This window comes from Cupressus sempervirens, chromosome 5 (assembly GCF_028749045.1).
Source record: "Cupressus sempervirens isolate cs-2001-9-10 chromosome 5, ASM2874904v1, whole genome shotgun sequence".
Classification (NCBI taxonomy): domain Eukaryota; kingdom Viridiplantae; phylum Streptophyta; class Pinopsida; order Cupressales; family Cupressaceae; genus Cupressus; species Cupressus sempervirens.
The window spans coordinates 236583084-236603931 of NC_143122.1; positions in this window are offsets into that span (position 1 = coordinate 236583084).

Here is a 20848-nt window from a genome sequence, read left to right on the forward strand (position 1 = left end):
TGTGGATGATAAGGATTGATGAGCTAGCATATTAAATGCATGAATTGAGCATTTTATGCAATCAAAGGAAAGGAATTGATGAGAAATTTATATATGTGTCATGAAATGAGTAGAAGGAAAAAAGGATGGATAGATTTGTTAAATCTAACCTAACCCTAAGATCTATGGTGATTTTAAGTGGAAAAAGATCAAAACTACCCATTTGAGGAGGCATAAGATATATTTTCTAAGGTTGGTTCATTATTGATTAGCAATCTTAAGGAGAACTTGTGAAGAATAGAGTAGTAGAGGAGAAGTCAAAAGATTGGTGAAGAGTGATTTCTTGAAGGTTTCCAAGCAGATCGATGGTGGAGATGATAATAAAGTCCAGTTAATGAACTAGAAGATGAGCCAAATGGAAATCTAAATTTGCAAAATGAGGTATATTTTATAGACCACACCTATTGTTACTTTCTCACCATTGTAGTAGTCAAAATCCTTTAATCAAGGTTGACCTAACAATCATTTTTAAATCCTTTAATCAAGGTGAAATTCTAATGCAATGATCCAAAGTCCTCTAACAAGGTCACTCCTAATAGGGTGATGAAATCCTTTACAATGTGTTTTGTAACCATTAATAGACTTGGCTCTTAAGAAAGCTCACTTCAGAAGAGTGAAATATGGTAGCATATTACTTGGTGGCTTCTCCCAAATTGGGTTTCCACGTTAAATCTTGGTGTCATATATTTATGAATGTTATATGTGATGAATGTTATTTATTGTTATTTATTTTACTATTGGTTGGCATATAATGAATAGAGAACGAAGTCCTGAACAAAATGTTAAGTTGATGATGAGTTGCTATATGGGCCGAGTGGTTTAATGAGATTGCTTAAGCTGTTAGTAAAAGTTGAATTGGTACATCTAGACCCAAGGATAATTTATCCATCCCTTTTCCCCCCCAACCCCCCCCCCCCCCCACCCCCACCTCTTAGCTATTCGAAATATTCTAACACAAAGTGTTGATATAGAAGGCTAGAGAATTTCGAAATAGATATACCAAATCAAAGATGTTAATGAATAATTGTAGAAAGAAACAAATATCAATAACATTGAACTAGATAACCAAGAGGATGAATATGATCATATTTCTCCATAAGAAGTTGTTGATTATGTACATGAAATGGTGGAAGACATAGTTGGGGGAAAAGAAAATGTTATTATTGAAGACCTAATAGGAGAAGATCCAACTGAAGGATTGAGGAAAGATGAAGATGTCATGGTTGACACAAAGTTTCATACTAAAGGATTAACATCTACTGAGTCAGCTCATGATCACATACTGGGCTTTAGACAAGTTATTATTCAAATCAAAGAGTATCCTAAGCTTGAGACAATGAAGGAACCACAAAATGAGAAGGGTATACCAGTTAGTTTTTTGCATAGTTTAGTTGACACTATTGTAATGGACATTGATGGACGACAAAAAGAACACAAATACCAAGCATTGGGCTCAAGAAACACAAGGGGGAGAAAATAATGACAATGTAGACACTGAACAAAAGGATGACAATGTTAATGATGGGAATACACAAATAGAAGGAGACTCAATTGAACTCAAAGTACATGATTATGTTACAGATGAAAGAGAACCAAACTATAGACTTCTAAGTGATAGAAATATTGGGAAAGTACAATCAAGTATTAGAAAAGGGAAAAATATAGATGATTTGTCACTATCATCATGTACAAAAAAAATACATATATCAACCCTTATTAGTGTTGGAACTATGATTGGAATAATTGTTATGTTTTTATCAATGCCAAACCTCATTGGTGAGACAGTTCCTACCCGAGTAGAGTATCATATCAATATGATTATTGAAGAGGATTTGAGAAAAAGAGATAACAAGAGAACCTAGTGGAAAGGTTGAGTTATGAGGAATTACAATGGGAACTTGACTAGTTAGAGTTTGGCAAGATAATGTGTTGTTTAATCTAAGTGGTGAAAATAGTTATGTTAATAACTAGAAGAGATGATCAATAAAGAAAAAATGCTCAGGCTTAACTGAGTGATGAGCCTCTAAAAGGCCATTATTTTGAGATCCTTTTTATCTTATTTTTAGAAAATTATCTTGCAAAAACTTTTATGACTCTATGGTTTAACAAAAGGAACTTATGCTTTTATGAATATGTTATCTATATGTTAAGACATGAGGATTGAAGTATAGATAGTTCAAATATGCTATGCTTTCTTGAATCTATGGACTTCTACGATAAAATGAAGGAATATTACATGTTGATAAATGTTTCCTCATCCACACAGCGTTTGGGTAGATTTCTTCCAGTAGCCATAGGATTTGCAAAGAGTGATAGTTTGAATATTATACCTTTTCTAACATTGATGATGAAATGAATATATGTATGTGGAAGTTGTATGCATTCAATATTTTGTAGGTACTTGATGCACATATTCAAAGTTAGCACTTTAATGCTAAGTCAAAGACAACCCAATTACTGAATCACTGCAACCAACAGATTATTGTGTGATTTTTCTTATGGTAGTGCACAAATATAGCTCCCTCAACCTGCTATATTCTTGGAGGAGTTAAATTGTGGTTAATGATATTTCAATTGCAAACTTTATGAACCTGTAATTTATCCTCATTGATGGAGTGATCATAGAAGTAGGAAGTTGTAGTAGTTTCCCTTTAAATAATGCTTGCTATAGCTTTGTAAGAAGTTTTCGAGAAGAGAAGATAGAATATTTTTATTTTTATAACAACAACATGTGATCTTGTTTTTAATTAGATGTAATCTCTTATCATGAATGAATAGAATACATGTTAGAATTCTTTAGAATAACTGAGAAGGGGGGGGGGGGGGGTTGAATCAGTTATTCAAGGTCCAAATGCCCTATTAATACTTTTTAACAATGAATCCATACTCTTTTCATTTGTTCAAACTTAAATAAGTCATATAAGAAGATTACTGTAAATCAACATGCAAAGATAAAACATTCAAGATCAACACATGACACAATGATTTACGTGGAAACCGAATTTGGGAAAAACCACTAGTAACATGCTACTTAATTCTCACTCTTCTAAAGTGATGCTCTGTTAAAGGCTTACAACACACTGTTAAATGTGACCTTGTTAAAGGATTTCACCAAATTGTTAGGAATGGGCCTAGTTAAAGGTCTTTAGAACATCCACTTGGAATGTCACCCTGTTAAAGGATTTATCTAATGGTTGTTAAACCAACCTAAGTCGATAGGATTTATCTTACCGTTACAATTGCTAGAAAGTAACTATAATGGTCTTTTGATCTGACATAACTTACAACATACTTTGCAGATTTTAGATCACTCTTTCTATTCAATCCTTATGCTTGGCTTTAATCACTTTAGCTCTGACTGCTTGTCTCCCTCTCAAACTTCATCTCTTTAAGTGTTCCTACTCATTCTGCCAATGCAATCATCCTTGTGGTCATCTATTAAACAGAGTTTCTATGCTTTCTTCTCCTTAGCACATTCTTTGGCATTTCATGCTTTTATGCTTGACTACGGCTCTCTCTCACACTATCCCCTCTATTCCTCTCTTTTTTCCTTTATTAACTTATGTGTTCTTATATACAAGTTTGATTTGCCTTTGTTGCTCAATTCTCCCTCTCTAATTTTAGGGTTTCAAAATGGATTAGGTAGGATACAATGTATCTACCCCATATCTTGTTTTCTTCTTGAACCTTTGCCAGTTTTATCTTAAAGATGTTCTACATGGTGTTCTATGCCACTAATTCATCATTCTTATCTTCCTTTTAATTCACAGATTTCTAGATAACAACTTTGTCAGCTTAGATCTGGCAAATCTTTGATTTCCTAAATAATGCAGTAGCTCGACATTATTGAGTTACTAGTGCTTGACACCTCTATGTTACTCAACATTATTGAGTTATTGGTGCTCGACACTTGGTTGTGCTCGGTTCTTGATTCTACTCGGCACTTGAACTTATTTTGAGCTTTACAAAAGACCTAGCTAAAACCTTAGATATTTGATATGTTTCAGTGTGCTCATTCTTTATATCTTTTAGTATGTCATCCAATACACTTTTTCATCAATGGCTTAGCTGATCCTTGTACTTCATTACAACATCATAACTTCAACCTTTCTCTAGGTTTTATAGTTACATCTTATTGATTGCCTCCACCTTGACAATCAACTAATTTATAATATTTGGATCACTAAAGCAATTGTCATCCCTGCAAGTAGGAAGTTTGACATCAATGACAAAACAATGATTGAGGACATTCTTTACCAGTTCCATATATTATTCCAATAATTGTTCTTATGATCATTTCAATCATTTTCAACAATCTCCCTCTTTGGCATTGATGGAAAACCAAACTGATCAAGTAATCAATTCAGTTACCACAAAGATTGTATATGTTAGCTTATTGCATTTTCACTATTGATATCATATTTCTCCCTCTTTGACATAAATGCCAAAGATGTAGCATCTTTATCATGCAAACTATGAGCTTTGGCTTCTTGTTGTCTTTCCCCCTCTGTCACCATGCTTGTGACTGATTTGGAGTTTTTGTTCTTGTTGTCATCCTTTGCATCAACCTGTTAATATTTCAATGATTTATTCTTGTTGATGCAAGGCAGCTTCCTTGTTGTCTTAAACTGCTTGACTTAGGGGTATAACCCCCAGCTTGCCTCTAAGATATTCATAGGCATCCTTGGGAAATGGTTTGGTGAAGATATCTGTAGTTTATTCCTTTGTGTTAATGTATTCCAACTTCACTTGTTTGTCTTCTACCAATTCTCTGACATAATGATACTTGATTGCAATATGCTTGGTTTTTGCATGCATCACTGGATTCTTGGATATGTTTATAGCACTTGTATTATCACAATACAATATCACCGGTTTTGTTACTTCTTCTTTCATTCCATTCAATAGATGCGTGAGCCATACAATGTTTGTACAATTGACTGCAGCTGCCACATATTTTGATTTTATAGTGGACTGGGATATACATGTTTGTTTCTTGCTAGTCCAGGTAACCAGCCTTTTGCCTAAAAATAATGCACCTCCACTTGTGCTTTTTCTGTCATCAATGTTTCCTCCCCAGTCTGCATCTGTATATGCATTGAGTTAAAACTTTTCATTCTTTTTGTAGTATAGACCAAAATCATTAGTCCCTTTGAGATATCTCATTATTCTTTTTACTGCTATCAGATGCTTTTCTTTAGGATTAGTAGAGAACCTAACCACTATTCCAACTGCTAATGCTATGTTTGGTCTACTATGTACAACATATTGTAGTTTTCCAATCATGGATCTGTACATTGTTTGATTGACTTCAGCTGACTCATCATTTTTGGATAGCTTATTCCTTGTGGCCATTGGTGTGCTGACTGGTTTGGATTCCTCCAATCCAAATGTTTTAAGAATTTCTTTGATTTATTTTGATTGTGTAATAAATATTCCATGTTTGAGTTGATGAACTTGCAACCCAACAAAAAATTTGATTTCTCCAAACATAGACATTTCAAATTCATGCTTCATTTTGTCAGCAAAGCCTTTGCAAAGTACTTCCTTACCACCAAATACTATGTCATCCACAAAAATTTTAGATACAATAATGTCTTTACCTTCTTCAGCTTTAATGTACATGTTTTTGTTATCATTAGTTCTTTCAAATCCAATTTGCACTAAATACTTGTGAAGTCTCTCATACCATGCTCCAGGTGGTTGTTTCAAACCATAGAGTGCTTTATGTAACTTATACACCATATCCCTATTGTTTTTATCAACAAATCCTTCTGGTTGTTCAATGTAGACTTCTTCTTCTAGTATACCATTTAAGAAGGTGGATTTTACATCCATCTGAGAGACTTTAAAATCTTTGTAGGCAGCATATGCAAGTAAAGTTGTTACTCCTTCCATTCTTGCAACAGGAGCAAATGTTTCTCCATAATCTATTCCTTCTTCTTGAGCATAACCCTTGCATACTAATCTGGCTTTATTTCTTGTAATCTCACCATTCTCATCTAGTTTATTTTTGAATACCCATTTGGTGCTAATCACATTCTTGTCAGTTGGTCTAGGAAGCAAACTCCAGGTTTTATTTTTCTTATTCGATCAATTTCTTCTTCCATAGCTTAATACTAGTCGTTATCTTGTAATGCACCATATACTGTCTTGGGTTCAGATTTGCTGATTAGACATGATTCATGTCTTAGTCTGTTCCTTGTCATTGGTCTTGCATCTTTGTCATCAATTATTTGTTCAGTAGGGTGATGTCTTTTTACATATTTGGATAATCTTGGCTCTGTCCTTGTTTCCATGTTTGATCTTTCGAATTCAGGATCACTATGCTCTTCATTGTCAGGTTGTTCTTCATCATGTATGCTGTCTTCAAAATCGGATTGTGCATTTTCTTCATTCTGTAACTCGGCTTCTGAATGCAACTCAAAATTCATTGGTTGTGAATCAGCTGAAATTGACACTTGTTGTTGACTTTCAATTTGATTGAAATCATCCTCATCAGCAGTCATTCCTTCATAAGAACATACAAAGGTTCTGTATTCTTCCATTTTCTTTGGTTCTTCAGCTTGAACTTCTGTGTGCTCATCAAAATTTACATTTGCACTTTCCACAATTTTGTTAGTGTTAACATTCATACACTTATATGCCTTACTTCTTGTGGAGTAACCAAGAAATATACCTTCATCACTTTTTGCATCAAATTTTCCATTTCTAACATCTTTAAGGATAAAACATTTGCAACCAAATATTTTGAAATGTTTTACATTTGGTGAGTAACCATACCATAATTCAAAAGGTGTTGTATTTGTACCTTTCTTGACTTGTACTCGGTTCAATGTATGAATAGCTACACTTATAGCTTCTCTCCAATATTTTAGAGCAACATTCTTTTCCATCATTAATGTTCTGGCACAGTCAATTACAGATCTATTTCTTCTTTTAGCAATTCCATTTTGTGGGGGAGTTCTAGGAGCTGATGTCTATCTTTTGATTCCATTGTCATTACAGAATATCTTGAATTCATTTGATGTAAATTTTCCACCTCTATCTGATCTTAGACATTTCAAGCTTTTTCCTGTTTCCTTTTTAACTCTGGCCACATACCACTTAAACATTTGAAAAGCATCAGATTTTTGTTTTAAGAACATAATAGTCATCATCCTGGAATAGTCATCAACAAATAACATTATGTATTTATCTCCTCTATAGCTTTGTATTTCCATTGGACCACATAAGTCAGTGTGAACTAACTCAAGTATCTCTTTAGATGTATAGTTTTTGCTTTTGAAACTTGAATTTGTCATATTTCCTAGCTGACATTGTTTACACATGATATTATCAAGCTTTTTCAATTTTGGTAGACCTCTGACTTTCTTCATTTTACAGATTTTGACCAGATTGTCAAAGTTGACATGACATAATCTTCTATGCCATAACCATTCATCATCAAATTTTGCAAATAGACAAGAAGCATCATCCATATCAAGGTAAAACAAATTACTCTTTGTTTGATCTCCTTTTCCTATTAGTTTACCATGATTGTCATAGATTTTTGCAGTTTTGTTTTCAAATTCCACTTTGCAACCTATATTGCCTAATTGTGAGACACTCAGTAAATTGTAGTTTAATCCTTCAACATAGTATGCATTGTCACATAAAATTTGGTCTGTGAGCTTAATGGAACCTTTTCCTCTGATTTGACATGGAGCATCATTACCAAATCTAACACTATTTCCATCATACTGAGTAAAGTTAACAAACTTACTTTTGTCTCTTGTCATGTGATGTGAGCATCCACTGTCTATGCTCCATCTGTCATGTTAATACATGTCACCAGTGCTATGGCTTCTTCTTCATTAGATTGGTCCTTCATGGCTACATATACAACTTCATCATCATTCTCATCAAATTTTTTTTCAACAATATAACACTTCTTACCTTTTTCTTTGTAGTCTCTCTTGTCATCATCTCTTATGTTCTTGTATTTGTTGCCTTCTTGGAATCCTTTTTCTATGGACATCTTGCAGCAATATGACCTACTTCATTGCAATTAAAACAAATGATAGGCATCTTACATTTGAATTTTCCTTTGCCCCTATGAAATCTTCTAGCGAGCAATGCTTCCAATTGTTCCACATCTTCCTCATCAGTGCTACTGTCACTAGATACATACTTCATTTTTCTTCCTTTCCTTGATTTCACCTGTTCAACATCTTTTAGTGATAACTTGGCCTTAAAAGATGATTCAACATTTTTAGGTTTGTAGTTTTCAAAATTAGATAACTCAAATGCAGTGAGTCTACCTATTATACCTTCAAAGCTAAGATTATTTCCTGGTATACATCTTAGCTCTTGTATTGCTGATACTCTAATAGCGTAGATAGGAAGCAAGGTTCTTAAGAACTTACTATTAATAGTATCTTCATCTAGTTGATCATTCAAGCATCTTATTGCACTTACCACTTCCTTTATTCTTGCACCATACTGAGCAATATTCTCATTTTCTTCCATTTTCATGTCATCAAATTTTCGTCTGAGACTTTCTCTTTTTTCTCTTTGTACATTTTGATCTCCTCCATAGATGTATGATAGGGCTTTCCACATTTTGAATGCAGTGTCACATCCTTTGATATCATCGAATTTAGTATAGCTGAGTGCAGAGGCAATTTCCAGCATTGTCTAGTTGTGTTCTTGTTTGTTTTTCATGTCTTCGACAGTAGGAGCACTTGTTGGATCTACATGCTCAGTGACAATTGAATTTTGGGCATAATCTCCTATGGATCCAAGATGTAGCTTCATCAAACTTTTCCATGCAACAAAGTTGTCTTTGTTGAGCTTGGGAACTTCTCTCTTTGGCATTTTGATCTTTTTTGCTAATAGTCCCTTTAAACTGAATCAACAGTCAGGCTCTGATACCAGTTGTTAGAACTCTTTAGAATAACTGAGGATGGGGGGGGGAGTGGGTGAATTAGTTATTCAAGGTCCAAATGCCCTATTAATACTTTTTAATAGTGAATCCATACTCTTTTCATTTGTTCAAACTTAAATTAGTCATATAAGCAGATTACTGTAAATCAGCATGCAAAGATAAAACATTGAAGACCAACACATGACACAATGATTTACGTGGAAACCCAATTTGGGAAAAACCACCAGTAACATGCTACTTAATTCTCACTCTTATGAAGTGATGCCCTATTAAAAGCTTGCCATGTTAAAGGCTTACAACACACTGTTAAATGTGACCTTGTTAGAGGATTTCACCAAACTGTTAGGAATGGGCCTGGGTAAAGGTCTTTAGAACATCCACTTAAAATGTCACCCTATTAAAGGATTTATCTAATGGTTGTTAAACCAACCTAAGTCCATAGGATTTATCATACTATTACAATTGCTAGAAAGTAACTATAATGGTCTTTTGATCTAACATAACTTACAACATACTTTGCACATTTCAGATCACTCTTTCTGTTCAATCCTTATGCTTGGCTTTAATCACTTCAACTCTGACTACTTGTCTCCCTCTAAAGCTTCATCTCTTTGAGTCTTCCTACTCATTTTGCCAATACAACCATCCTTGTGTTCATCTATTAAACAGAGTTCCTGTGCTTTCTTCTCCTTAGCACATTCTTCAGCATTTCATGCTTTTATGCTTGACTACGGCTCTCTCTCACACTATCCCCTCTATTCCTCTCTTTTTTCCTTTATTAACTTATGTGTTCTTATATACAAGTCTAATTTTCCTTTTCCACTCAATTCTCCCTCTCCAATTTTAGGGTTTCAAAATGGATTAGGTAGGATACAATGTATCTAACCCATATCTTGTTTTCTTCTTGAAACTTCACCAATTGTATCTTAAAGATGTTCTACATGGTGTTTTGTGCCACTAGTTCATCATTCTTATCTTCCTTTTAATTCATAGATTGCTAGATAACAACTTTGTCGGCTTAGATCTGGCAAATCTTCGATTTCCTAAATAATGCAGCAACTCAGCATTATTGAGTTACTGGTGCTCGACACTTGGTTGTGCTCGGCACTTGATTCTACTCGGCACTTGAACTTAGTTTGAGCTTTACAAAAGACTTAGCTAAAACCTTAGATCTTTGATATGTTTCAGTGTGCTCATTTTTTATATCTTTTAGTATGTCATCCAATACACTTTTTCATCAATGGCTTAGTTGATCCTTGTACTCCATTACAACATTATAACTTCAACCTTTCTCTAGGTGTTCTAGTTACATCTTATTGATTGCCTCCACCTTGACAATCAACTAATTGATAGTATTTGGATCACTAAAGCAATTTTCATCCCCGCAAGTAGCAAGTTTGACATCAATGACAAAACAATGATTGAGGATATTCTTTACCAGTTCCATATATTATTCCAACAATAATCTTTTATCATGAATGAATAGAATACAAAGTTTAAGTTTTACATCTTCTACCTTGATTGTCTTTTCTATTCACCCATCCAAGGGGGCCACTTAGTGAGTGAACTACTTTGTTAGAATAGATTTCCTTTCCTTGTTTGTTTCTTTGCAAGGTAAAATTTTGTTGTACCTGTAGCCATTGATAATAGAATCATTGAATTGTTCCTACAACATAGGTGCATATATAGATTTACTTTTTCTAGCATTGCTCTAAGCTCTAAGATAAGATGTTGTTTCAATTCCTAGCTTAAGTCTCCTTCAAATTTCTCTTTTATTTTGGTTGTAATGACTTAAAGAGGAATTAGAGCATATACTTTGCAACCACCCTCTTACACTTATGCTCTTGAGTTGACAAATTAAAATCAAGTCAATATGTTATTCTTAGGAAAACACATGATTTTTTCTAATCATAGAGTTACTGTGAAAAGATGTCCAATCCTTTGTTACTGAGGTATTAAGCTAACTGACCACTAAGCTTTAGAGTAGAAGATTAAGGAGCTTATAGTAGAAGTCAAGCTATGCTAGTGTCAACCAAGAAAATAGTAGAAGCCAAGAAAATTCAGTGTGGACTAAGCACTAGTAGAAAAATAGAGTAATAGAGAAGTTGGATTGAGCACCAGTCAATGATCCAAGTAAAGATAGTGCAAATTGAGTGAGAGAAGATAGTGATGATCAAGGTTGAGGAACACAGTGTTGTCCGGGTGTCAACATTTTGTAACTTGTTAAGGAATCTCATTTCCTAGATGACATAGTTGAATTCTTGGAATATAGAAAGTGTGTTGAAGATAATAATTAATGAGATGGAAAATTTAATTCAAGGAAACTATGTTTTAGCATTTCTATGCATGTATTCAAAGAGAAGTTTGGAGAAGTTTCTAGAAGAGAAAGGAGGAAATGAAAAGAGGAAAGGATTTGATGAATCTAGCCTAACCCTAAGATCTATGGTGGTGTTTAAGTGAAAAAAGGTCAAGCTACCTACTTAAGAAGGCATAAGGATTAACCTATAGATGTTAGTAGAGCTGTTGAAGACCTTAGCAAGGTTGAGGTAGTTGTTGATGCTATTGACAGGTGAACTTGAGCAGAAGGTTGAGAAGAGTTATGAAGAGGTGAAGTATGATTGCTTGAAGGTTTTCCGAGAAGATCAGAGACATAGATGATGATGGAGGTTAGTCATTAGATTAACATATGAGCTACATCATGATCTATTTTTGCAACATGAGTTTTATTTATTTTGATCAACCTATTGGTACTTTATAACCATTGTATCAGTTTGAAATCCTTTAATCAAGATTGACCTAATGATCATTTGTAAATCCTTTAATGAAGGTGAGATTCTAATGGAATGTTCTTAAGCCATTTAACAAGGTCACTTCTAATAGTACCTATTGTAACCTTCAACAATGTTGTCCACTAAAAAAGCCCAAACTAGAAGAGTCAAAATATTGGTGACACATTATTGGTGGTTTTTCCCAAATTGGGTTTCCACATTAAATCCTTGTGTCATACTTGTGTGGATTTTAATTGAGATATTTTACTGTTAATATTTTAAATTCTAGATTTTTATTATTATTGGGATAGTGGATTGCAACTTTTATGTTATTGATATATTTCTATAAAGAATGAGCTACTTAATGATTACATCTAAGTTGGTTGAAGTGTTTAAAAGTTTAATTGGTTCATCTAGACCTAATGATAACTAATTCACCATCCCCCCTCTTAGTTATTCTAAAATATTCTAATAATTGGTATTAGAGCTTTGGTACTTGTAGAAGGAAAAGTTTGTAGGGATAGAAAGTTAAAAATCAAGATCTACAAGAAGGAGATACCCAAGTTGAACAAGGATAACTTTCCTACATGGAAAAGTTTGATGAAGATGTACATTGATGGAATTAGAGATTCAACAGTAGTCTACTTGGAGAATGAGTATGTGGTTGCACCTGCACCTATGAAAACTGAACATATAAAGGAGAAACATGAACAGAATCATGCAATGTTGAGATGCCATCTGTCCTAAGACACTCAAAGTTTGATGATATAAAGGAATGTAGTTCTATAAAGAAGATGTGGGACAAGTTAGTAAATATCCATGGAGGAGATAACAATTTATTTAGAGCCAAATCACAAAGATTGAGAGGAAAATTTGATGATATGAAGATGATACAGGGTGAGAAAAATACTCAATATGTTGGAAGAATCAAAGAAGATGTAAATGTTATTAGAGGAGCTGATGGAAAGATTAGTGATGAGACTCTAATCAACAAGGCACTCAGAACTTTACTTCCTATTTATGCTATTAGAGTTTTTGAAATACAATAACCAAGTTGTACTGCTGGTAATGACCCAACCTTGGATAGTCTAGATGGTAGACTCGTTGCTTTTGAATTGTCAAATTTTGATAAATTTAATGCCCCTTTTATTGAATCTCCTTTAAAGTCAAATTTGGTTTTGCATAAGTTTGAGAAGAAGAAAGGAAAGTATGAGATTAGTGAGAGTGAATCTTCTGATAATGATCTTGAAGCATTAATGGCTAGGAAACTTCCAAGAGGTAGAAGAAAATACAAAGGTAAACTCCCTATAATATATTTTTTGCACAGTCAATTTGGTCATATTATTGCAAGGTGTCTTGAAAGGGATGACAAGGATGAAAGCAAAGACAACAAATTCAAAGCAAGAAGAGATGGAAAAGACAACTAAGGATACAAGGATCACAAAGGAAAAGGTAAGAAGTCTTCTTACATTGTTGAAGAAGAAAATGATAGTTAAGCTAATAGTAATGATGAAGAAGTTGTTTATGTTTCCATGAAAGATGATTCTGATGAAGAAAAATTACTCTTATATCACACGCGAGTAAAGGTGATAGATGGATAATTGATAATGGTTTTTCACATCACATGATTGGTAATAAAAGTAAGTTTAAAAAACTTGAACATTATAAAGGAGGTAGTGATGAGTTTCATAATGATGCACCATGTTTTGTGAAAGGAAAAGGACCAATAAAATTAACTAATAAGATTAGATGTGAAAATTCTTATTGGGTTGAAGGACTTAACTACAATTTATTGAATGTGGCACAATTGAACAATTGAGGCTAAAAAGTTTAATTTGAAAACAAGAAATTCGAGATCTACAGTAGTTTAGGAGAATTTATTTGAAGTGGAGACTAGACCAGAGGTAATTTTTTCTATCTAGACCTATCAAATGACACTTGTTTGTTTGACAATATGATGATATATCGTTATGAAATAAGTTGCTATGTCATGTGGATTTTAAGATTAAGAAAGTAAGAGGGATACCAAAATTGAAGGAACCTGATAACATGATCTGTAAACAATGTTAGTTGGGAAAAATGCCAAAGTATAGTTTCAAAAGAAAAACCTATACTTCTAATGTTATTTTAAAATTGGTTCATGTTGACCTTTGTGGACCTATTGGTGTGCAAAAATACTATGATGAAAATATCTTATTCTATTTGTTGATGACTACTCTACAATGATGATTGTGATGTTTCTTAAAGAGATATATGATGCATTTCAAATGTTTAAGTGGTATTTGGCTAGATTTGAGAAAGAAACAGGTAAAATCTTGAAATTTCTGAGATTTGATAGAGGAGGTGAATTCATATCTAGGGAATTCAACACATTTTTCAATGATAAAGGAATTAAAAGACAAATGTCTGCACCTAGGACCCCTCCACTGAATGGTATATCTGAAAAGAGGAATAGACCAATCATGGAGAGTCCTAGGACATGTATGATGGAGAATGATGTTGCACCTAAGTACTGGAGAGAAGTTTTAACTATAGTTGTTTATACCTTGAACAAAGGACAAGTCAAGAAAAGTACAAACCTTGCACCTTTTGAGCTATGATATAGACATGCACCTAATGTAAACTATTCAAATGTTTTGAAAGAAAATGTTATATATTGAAAGATAGTAGGAATGGAAAAATTGATGCTCAAACTAATGAAGTCGTATTCTTAGGTTATTTCACTAAGAGAAAAACATATAAGTATTTGAACTCTAACACTAACAAAGTTGAGGAAAGTGCAAATGTGAAAGTTAGTGAATATAGAAAAGAATGAAGTTGAATGTTAAAAGGAACCTCAAGATTACAGATTTTTTATATACATTGATGAAGATGAGCCCAAAACCTTACCTGAACTTAAGAAGAAAGTTGTTGAGTAGTAGTAGGTAGTACATGTCAAGTTATAGTCACACTATGCCAAGCATCGGGTAGTTAGTGTTGAGCATCAAGAAGTGCATGTCAAGCATTAGTCATAACCTATAGAGAAATAGCAAGAGATTGTCAAACAACCAGAAGATCAAGCAAAAATACATGAGGTGATACCTAAAGTGAATTTGCAAGATGAACCTGAAGTAGAAGAAATAAGAAGAGAACCTACACTAGAAAAGTATGTAAGAAGACATCATGCACTTGATCAAATCATTAGAGACAAAGACTCTAGAGTTATGACAAGAAAAAGATTGAGAAGTGACACATGTCTAATATGTGTATTTGAGCCCAAATTAGTGAAGAATGATTTGGATAATGAACATTGGATCCAAGAAATGAAGGAAGAGATTAAGAATATAGAGAAGAACAAAACTTGATCACTTCTGCCTAGACCAAAAGGCAAGAATGTTACTAGAACAAAGTGGGTATTTACAAATAAGTTGAATGAGAAAGGAGAAGTAACAAGAAATAAAGCAAGGTTATTTTTTAAGGTATATGAAAAATAAGAAGGAATTGACTATGGGGAGACATTTTCCCCTAATGTAAGATTGGATGGAGTGAGAATACTTCTTGCATGTGCTACTTACAAAGGATACAAAGTATACCTCATGGATGCCAAATCTACATTTCTAAATGGAATTCTGGAAGAAGAAGTCTACATTGAATAACTTGAAGGATTTGTTAAACCAAATAATAGAGATATGGTATGTAAGCTTCACAAAGCTTTGTATGGATTAAAATAAGCCCCTAGATCATGGTATGAAAGATTGCATACATATTTGGAGGAAAGGAAGCATTGTGTAAGTCATTTGTAGATTGAATGAGATACGAGTTTGAGATGTATATGTTTGGAGAGATCAAATTTTTTGTTGGTTTACATGTATATCAAATGAAGAAAGGTATCTACATTACACAATAGAAATATATCTAGGAGATACTGAAAACCTTTGGTATGGAAGACTCAAGACCATTTGGAATGCCTATGGCTACTAGACACAAGATTTCAAAGAATGATGATTCTACATATGTGAACCAAACCTTGTATGGATCAATAATTAGAAAGTTATAATATGTTGTTCATAGAAGACCATATATTGCTCTAGAAATTAGGATTGTTGCTATATTTTTTGCAAATTCTGAGGAGAATCATATGATGGAAATAAATATAATATTGAGATATTTGAAAGGAATAAAGGATTATGGACTATATTACAAGAAAAATGAAAAGTTTGAGTTGAAAGTATATATTGATGTGGATTGGGCTGGTGATGTTGATGAAAGAAAGAGTACAAGCGGTGGAGCTTTATTTCTAGGAAAGAGTCTAGTTTTATGGACAAGTAAGAAGCAAAATTGTATTTCCTAATCTACCATAGAAGTTGAATATGTAGTTGTAGTAGTTAATTTTTTTAACATGGTGTGGACCAAAAAATTGTTGAAAGGAATGAAGGAATAGATCATTGAACCTAATTTTATATTTTGTGATAACACAAGTGCTATAAACATATCTAAAAATCTTGTTGGTACAAGATAAATAAATAAGATTGGAATATGTCAATACAAAGGAACAAATTTTTGATATATTCAGAAAATATTTACCTAAGGATGCACATAAATATCTAAGAGGTAAAATAGGGGTGATTTCCCTAATTGAGGCTACTTAAGCTAAGATGGAGCTCTGCATCAAATATGTTGATTAGGAATATCTTACAAGTTAATGCAAAAGGTCACACTATAGGACTTTCCTAAAGTTGTGAAGTGAGAGAAGCACAAGATTTTGAATTAGTCATAAGTAAGATGACATAAGAAGAATCTAGTTTAGAGAACTAACCATAAGATATCTACATGATGAAGATGTATATGACATATTTACTCGGTGATGGTATTGGAGAGTCTTTGGCATTGTTGTCAAAGAGGGAGATATTATGTAGTTACCATCTACAAGGGAGAAGTTTATGTCGTTACCATATTAGGAAGCAAACATAAAGAGATGTTGCAAAGAGGGAGAGTGCATAAAAAGAAAAATTAGTGATAGGTGTCTCCATCAATCACAAAACATAGAAGTTCAAGAGTTGTATATCAAAGATGAAGTTGATTGATTTCATGTTCTGATATGATAGAAGGAGTCTATGTGTTGTTATACCTAGAGTTGTTACATATCAGAATTGCATTGATGTAAATTAGAATGAAACTAAAAAGGGAGATTGTTGCATACCAAGATGAGAATTAGAATGAAACTAAGGATATTAATGAATATATAACACTAAACATAGAGGAAGCTACTTGAAGTAAGTAAATGTTTTGGATTGCATTTTAACTAGACTTGTTTCCATCAATGCTAAAGAAGGAGATTGGTAGAACTACAATTGGAATAATTGTTATGTTGTGATTGATGGCAAACCTTATTGGTGAGATAGATTCTACCTAGGTAGAGTGCCATATCAAGATTATTAATGAAGAGGATTTGAGAAGAAGAGATAAAAAGATAACCTAGTGGAAAGGTTTTATTATGAGGAATTACAATGGACACTTGATTAGTTAGACTTTGGCAAGATAATGTGTTGTTTAATCTAAGTGGTGATGATAGTTATGTTAAAGCCTAGAAGTGATTATCAATAAAGAAATAATTCTTAGACTTAATCGATCTTCAGAGAAGAAGATTAAGGAACTTATAGTAAAAGCCAAGCTATGCTAGTGTTGATCAAGAAAATAGTAGAAGTTGAGCAAATTTAGTGTCCACCGAGTGCTAGTAAAAAGACAAGGTAATATAGAAGTTGGACTGAGCACTAGTAAATGAACCAAGCAAAGATAGTGTAAGCCGAACAAGAGAAGATAGTGATTACTAAGTTATCCAATGATAACCGAGGTTGAGGAACACGGTGTTGGCTGAGTGTTAGTATTTCATAGTTTGTGAAGGAATCTCATTTCTTGGTTGACATAATTTAATTCTTGGAATGCAAAAAGTGTGTTCAATACAAGAATTGAGGAGATGGAACATTTAATTTAGGGAAACCATGTTTTAGAATTTCTATGCATGGATTCAAAGAGAAGTTTGGATAAGTTTCTAGAAGAGAAAGGAGGAAACAAAAAGATGGAAGGATTCGATCAATCTGACCTAACCCTAATAACTATGATGGTGTTTAAGAGGAAAAAGATCAAGCTACATATTTAAAGAGGAATAAGGATTAACCTACAGAGGTTAGCAGAGTTGGTGAAGACCTTAGCAAGGTTGAAGAAGTTGTTGATGCTATTGACTGGTGCACTTGAGCAAAAGGGTAATAAGAGTTGTGAAGACGTGAAGTGCAATTGATCGAAGGGTTGCCAAGTAGATCAAAGACAAAGATGATAACAGAAGTTAGTTAGTGGATCAAAATATGAGCTACATTGTAACATGTATTTGAAAAGTGAGTTGTATTTATTTAGATCAGCCTATTGTTACTTTCTAACCATTGTATCAGTTTGAAATCCTTTAATCAAGATGACATTCTAATAAAAAGTTCTTAAGTCCTCTAACGAGGCCACTCCTAATAGAGTTATTAAATCCTTTAATAGGATCACACCTAATAGTGTGTATTGTAACTTTTAATAAGATTAGCTCCTAATATATCTTACTACATAAGAGTAAAAATATCGGTGACATATTGCTGGTGGTTTTTCCCAAATTGGGTTTCCACATTAAATCTTGGCATCATACTTGTGTGTATGTTTTTTGAGATATTTTTCTTTTAATGTTTTACATTCTAGAAGTTTGATATTGGTGGGATTGTGGATTGCAAGTTTTATGTAACTAATATATTGCTATAGAGACGGAGCTACTTAACGATTAAATCTATGTTAGTTGAAGTGTCTAAAAGTTTAATTGGTACATCTAGATCTAATGATAACTAATTCACCCCCCCTCTCCCCCCATAGTTATTCTAAATGATTTTGATAATTGATTGATCCATCTATCAAAATTCAATAGGAAGAGAAGAAGGAAGAGAAAAAGAGTGAAGAGCTCAAGAAAGATGAAGTAATTAGTGCTACATTGAATCAATTAGAGAGCATGCCTCTTATGTCACTCATAGAAAATATGATTGTTTCTAATGTTGATCAAACGAAAAAAGAAGATGAAAGAAAAATCTAGAGATTCAAGCCCTTGTGCCACATATATCATCACTGAGTACAATTGCTATTGATTCCAAAGGAAGGGAGTTGAAAAGGATGAAAAAGGAGATTACACCTGCTATCAAGTCCAATCAATTATACTTGATGAAGTTATAACCATACTTGACTGGAATTCAAATACCTTAGAAGTCGATGCTATCGATGTATATGCTATGATATGTGCAAGGAAATACTTGCAAGAATGAATGAGGAAGGAGCACAAGTAGATGCAAGCTTTACATGATGTAAAAGACATATTATTGGAAATTGTGCTAGATATTGTTTTGAATGAGAAAAATTCTATCTTTGACTAACTTGTGCAAATTGTTTAGAAGATCAATGCACTTAAGATTGATACTTGATCTAAGCTTATGGAGATTGCTAAAAAGAAATTTGAGAACAAGGTTTTGGAGCAGATTGCTAGTGAAATTGCCATAAAACAAGTGGCATTATCTACTCATGTTACTAAACTGGGGACTATTGTGAAAAATGTCTTACTGTTGTTTTAAAAATTGTGTGATATACCATTCCTCACTAGTGAAGTTAAGGATAAACTACAAAAAGTAAGTAAAAATATGAAAGCTAATACATATGAATAGAAAGTAGATATGAGTATATAATCATTGTACTATTTGAAAGTGATATTTTTAACAGGATTTCAACATGAACTATTGTAAGAAGAAAGAAAGCATAGAACTAAGATCAATTAAATTCAAGTGTTGTTGTTGCCTTACCTTGAGGTCATGCAAAATCATGTCAAGATTGCTAGGGATTTTATTGTTTCCCTAAGCCTATATATTACAGAAAACATGATAGATTTGGTGGCCAAGATGATAATAGAAAAGTAGAAAATTGAGTTGATTAAGATTAATTGAGATAATTTAATAGAAATTATGCTAAAGAATAATCAAGAGTTTCTCTATCACTTTAGATTACATCCAAAGTAGTTATTTTCATTGTTGAATTTATTTTTACATCAGTGTCAAAAAAGGGAGAATGGTATGTTTTGTCTATATGTTTGTATTTATTATGTATTGAAGGATTTATAAGGATATGATATGGTACTGCAAATAAAAGAATTTTAAAAAATACGAGTGATACTGAGGAAGTATATGTAGAGGAGGAGTTGTATATATTTTAAAGACATTTCTATTTTTGTGCATAATGTTTTTGCCACTAATTTTAAAGGGGGAGAATGTTACTCCTATAAATATTTATGTTTCCAATTAGTGCAAAAAAGATAGTGAAGGAGAGGACAATAAGTTGGTGAACATTGTCACAAAGTCACTATATTGCCTGAGAAATTAAAGAGATGTATGAGTATATAGTTATACCCAAGCTCATTACTTACAATGTAATATTATATTCACCGAGAAGAGACCTCACTAAGAAGACATATATAATTGAGCAGATACATTGCTAAGAGACAAAATTTATGCTGAGAAGGAACAATATATTTATCAAGTGGAATAGTGGTTAGTGAAATGTTTGAATTTGTACAAAATACTATGTGTAATGATTATATGCTGAGAAGGAACACTATATTTATCAAGTGGAATAGTGGTTAGTAAAATGTTTGAATTTGTACAAAATACTATGTGTAATGATTATTTTAAGCAGGAAAAATGATTTCCATAGATCAAGGAAAAGGCTTGAAAAGATTTATTGTTAAGAGTGCATTGGTTGTTGTATGATTTCAAGGTAGGAAAGACCAATGAAAATGCAAAAAAGAAAAGTATGAAATGAGGATTATTCCAGATCATTGATTTTGACCAGTGATACATTCTAAAGAGTTCCTAAACCCTAATTAGGTTAGAAATCAAATAGGGAAAATAAAACTATAATAGCACCTAGAAGTAAACATTTGAAGTTATTGTTGAAGCTAGAAAGAGAGAAATTGTTGTTATTGTTGAGAATTTTTATGTAAAAAGATTAAAGTGTTAAGTATATCAAAGATTAGAGATTCAAGAAGTGTTGAGAGGAGTTGAAGATCAATCATAGC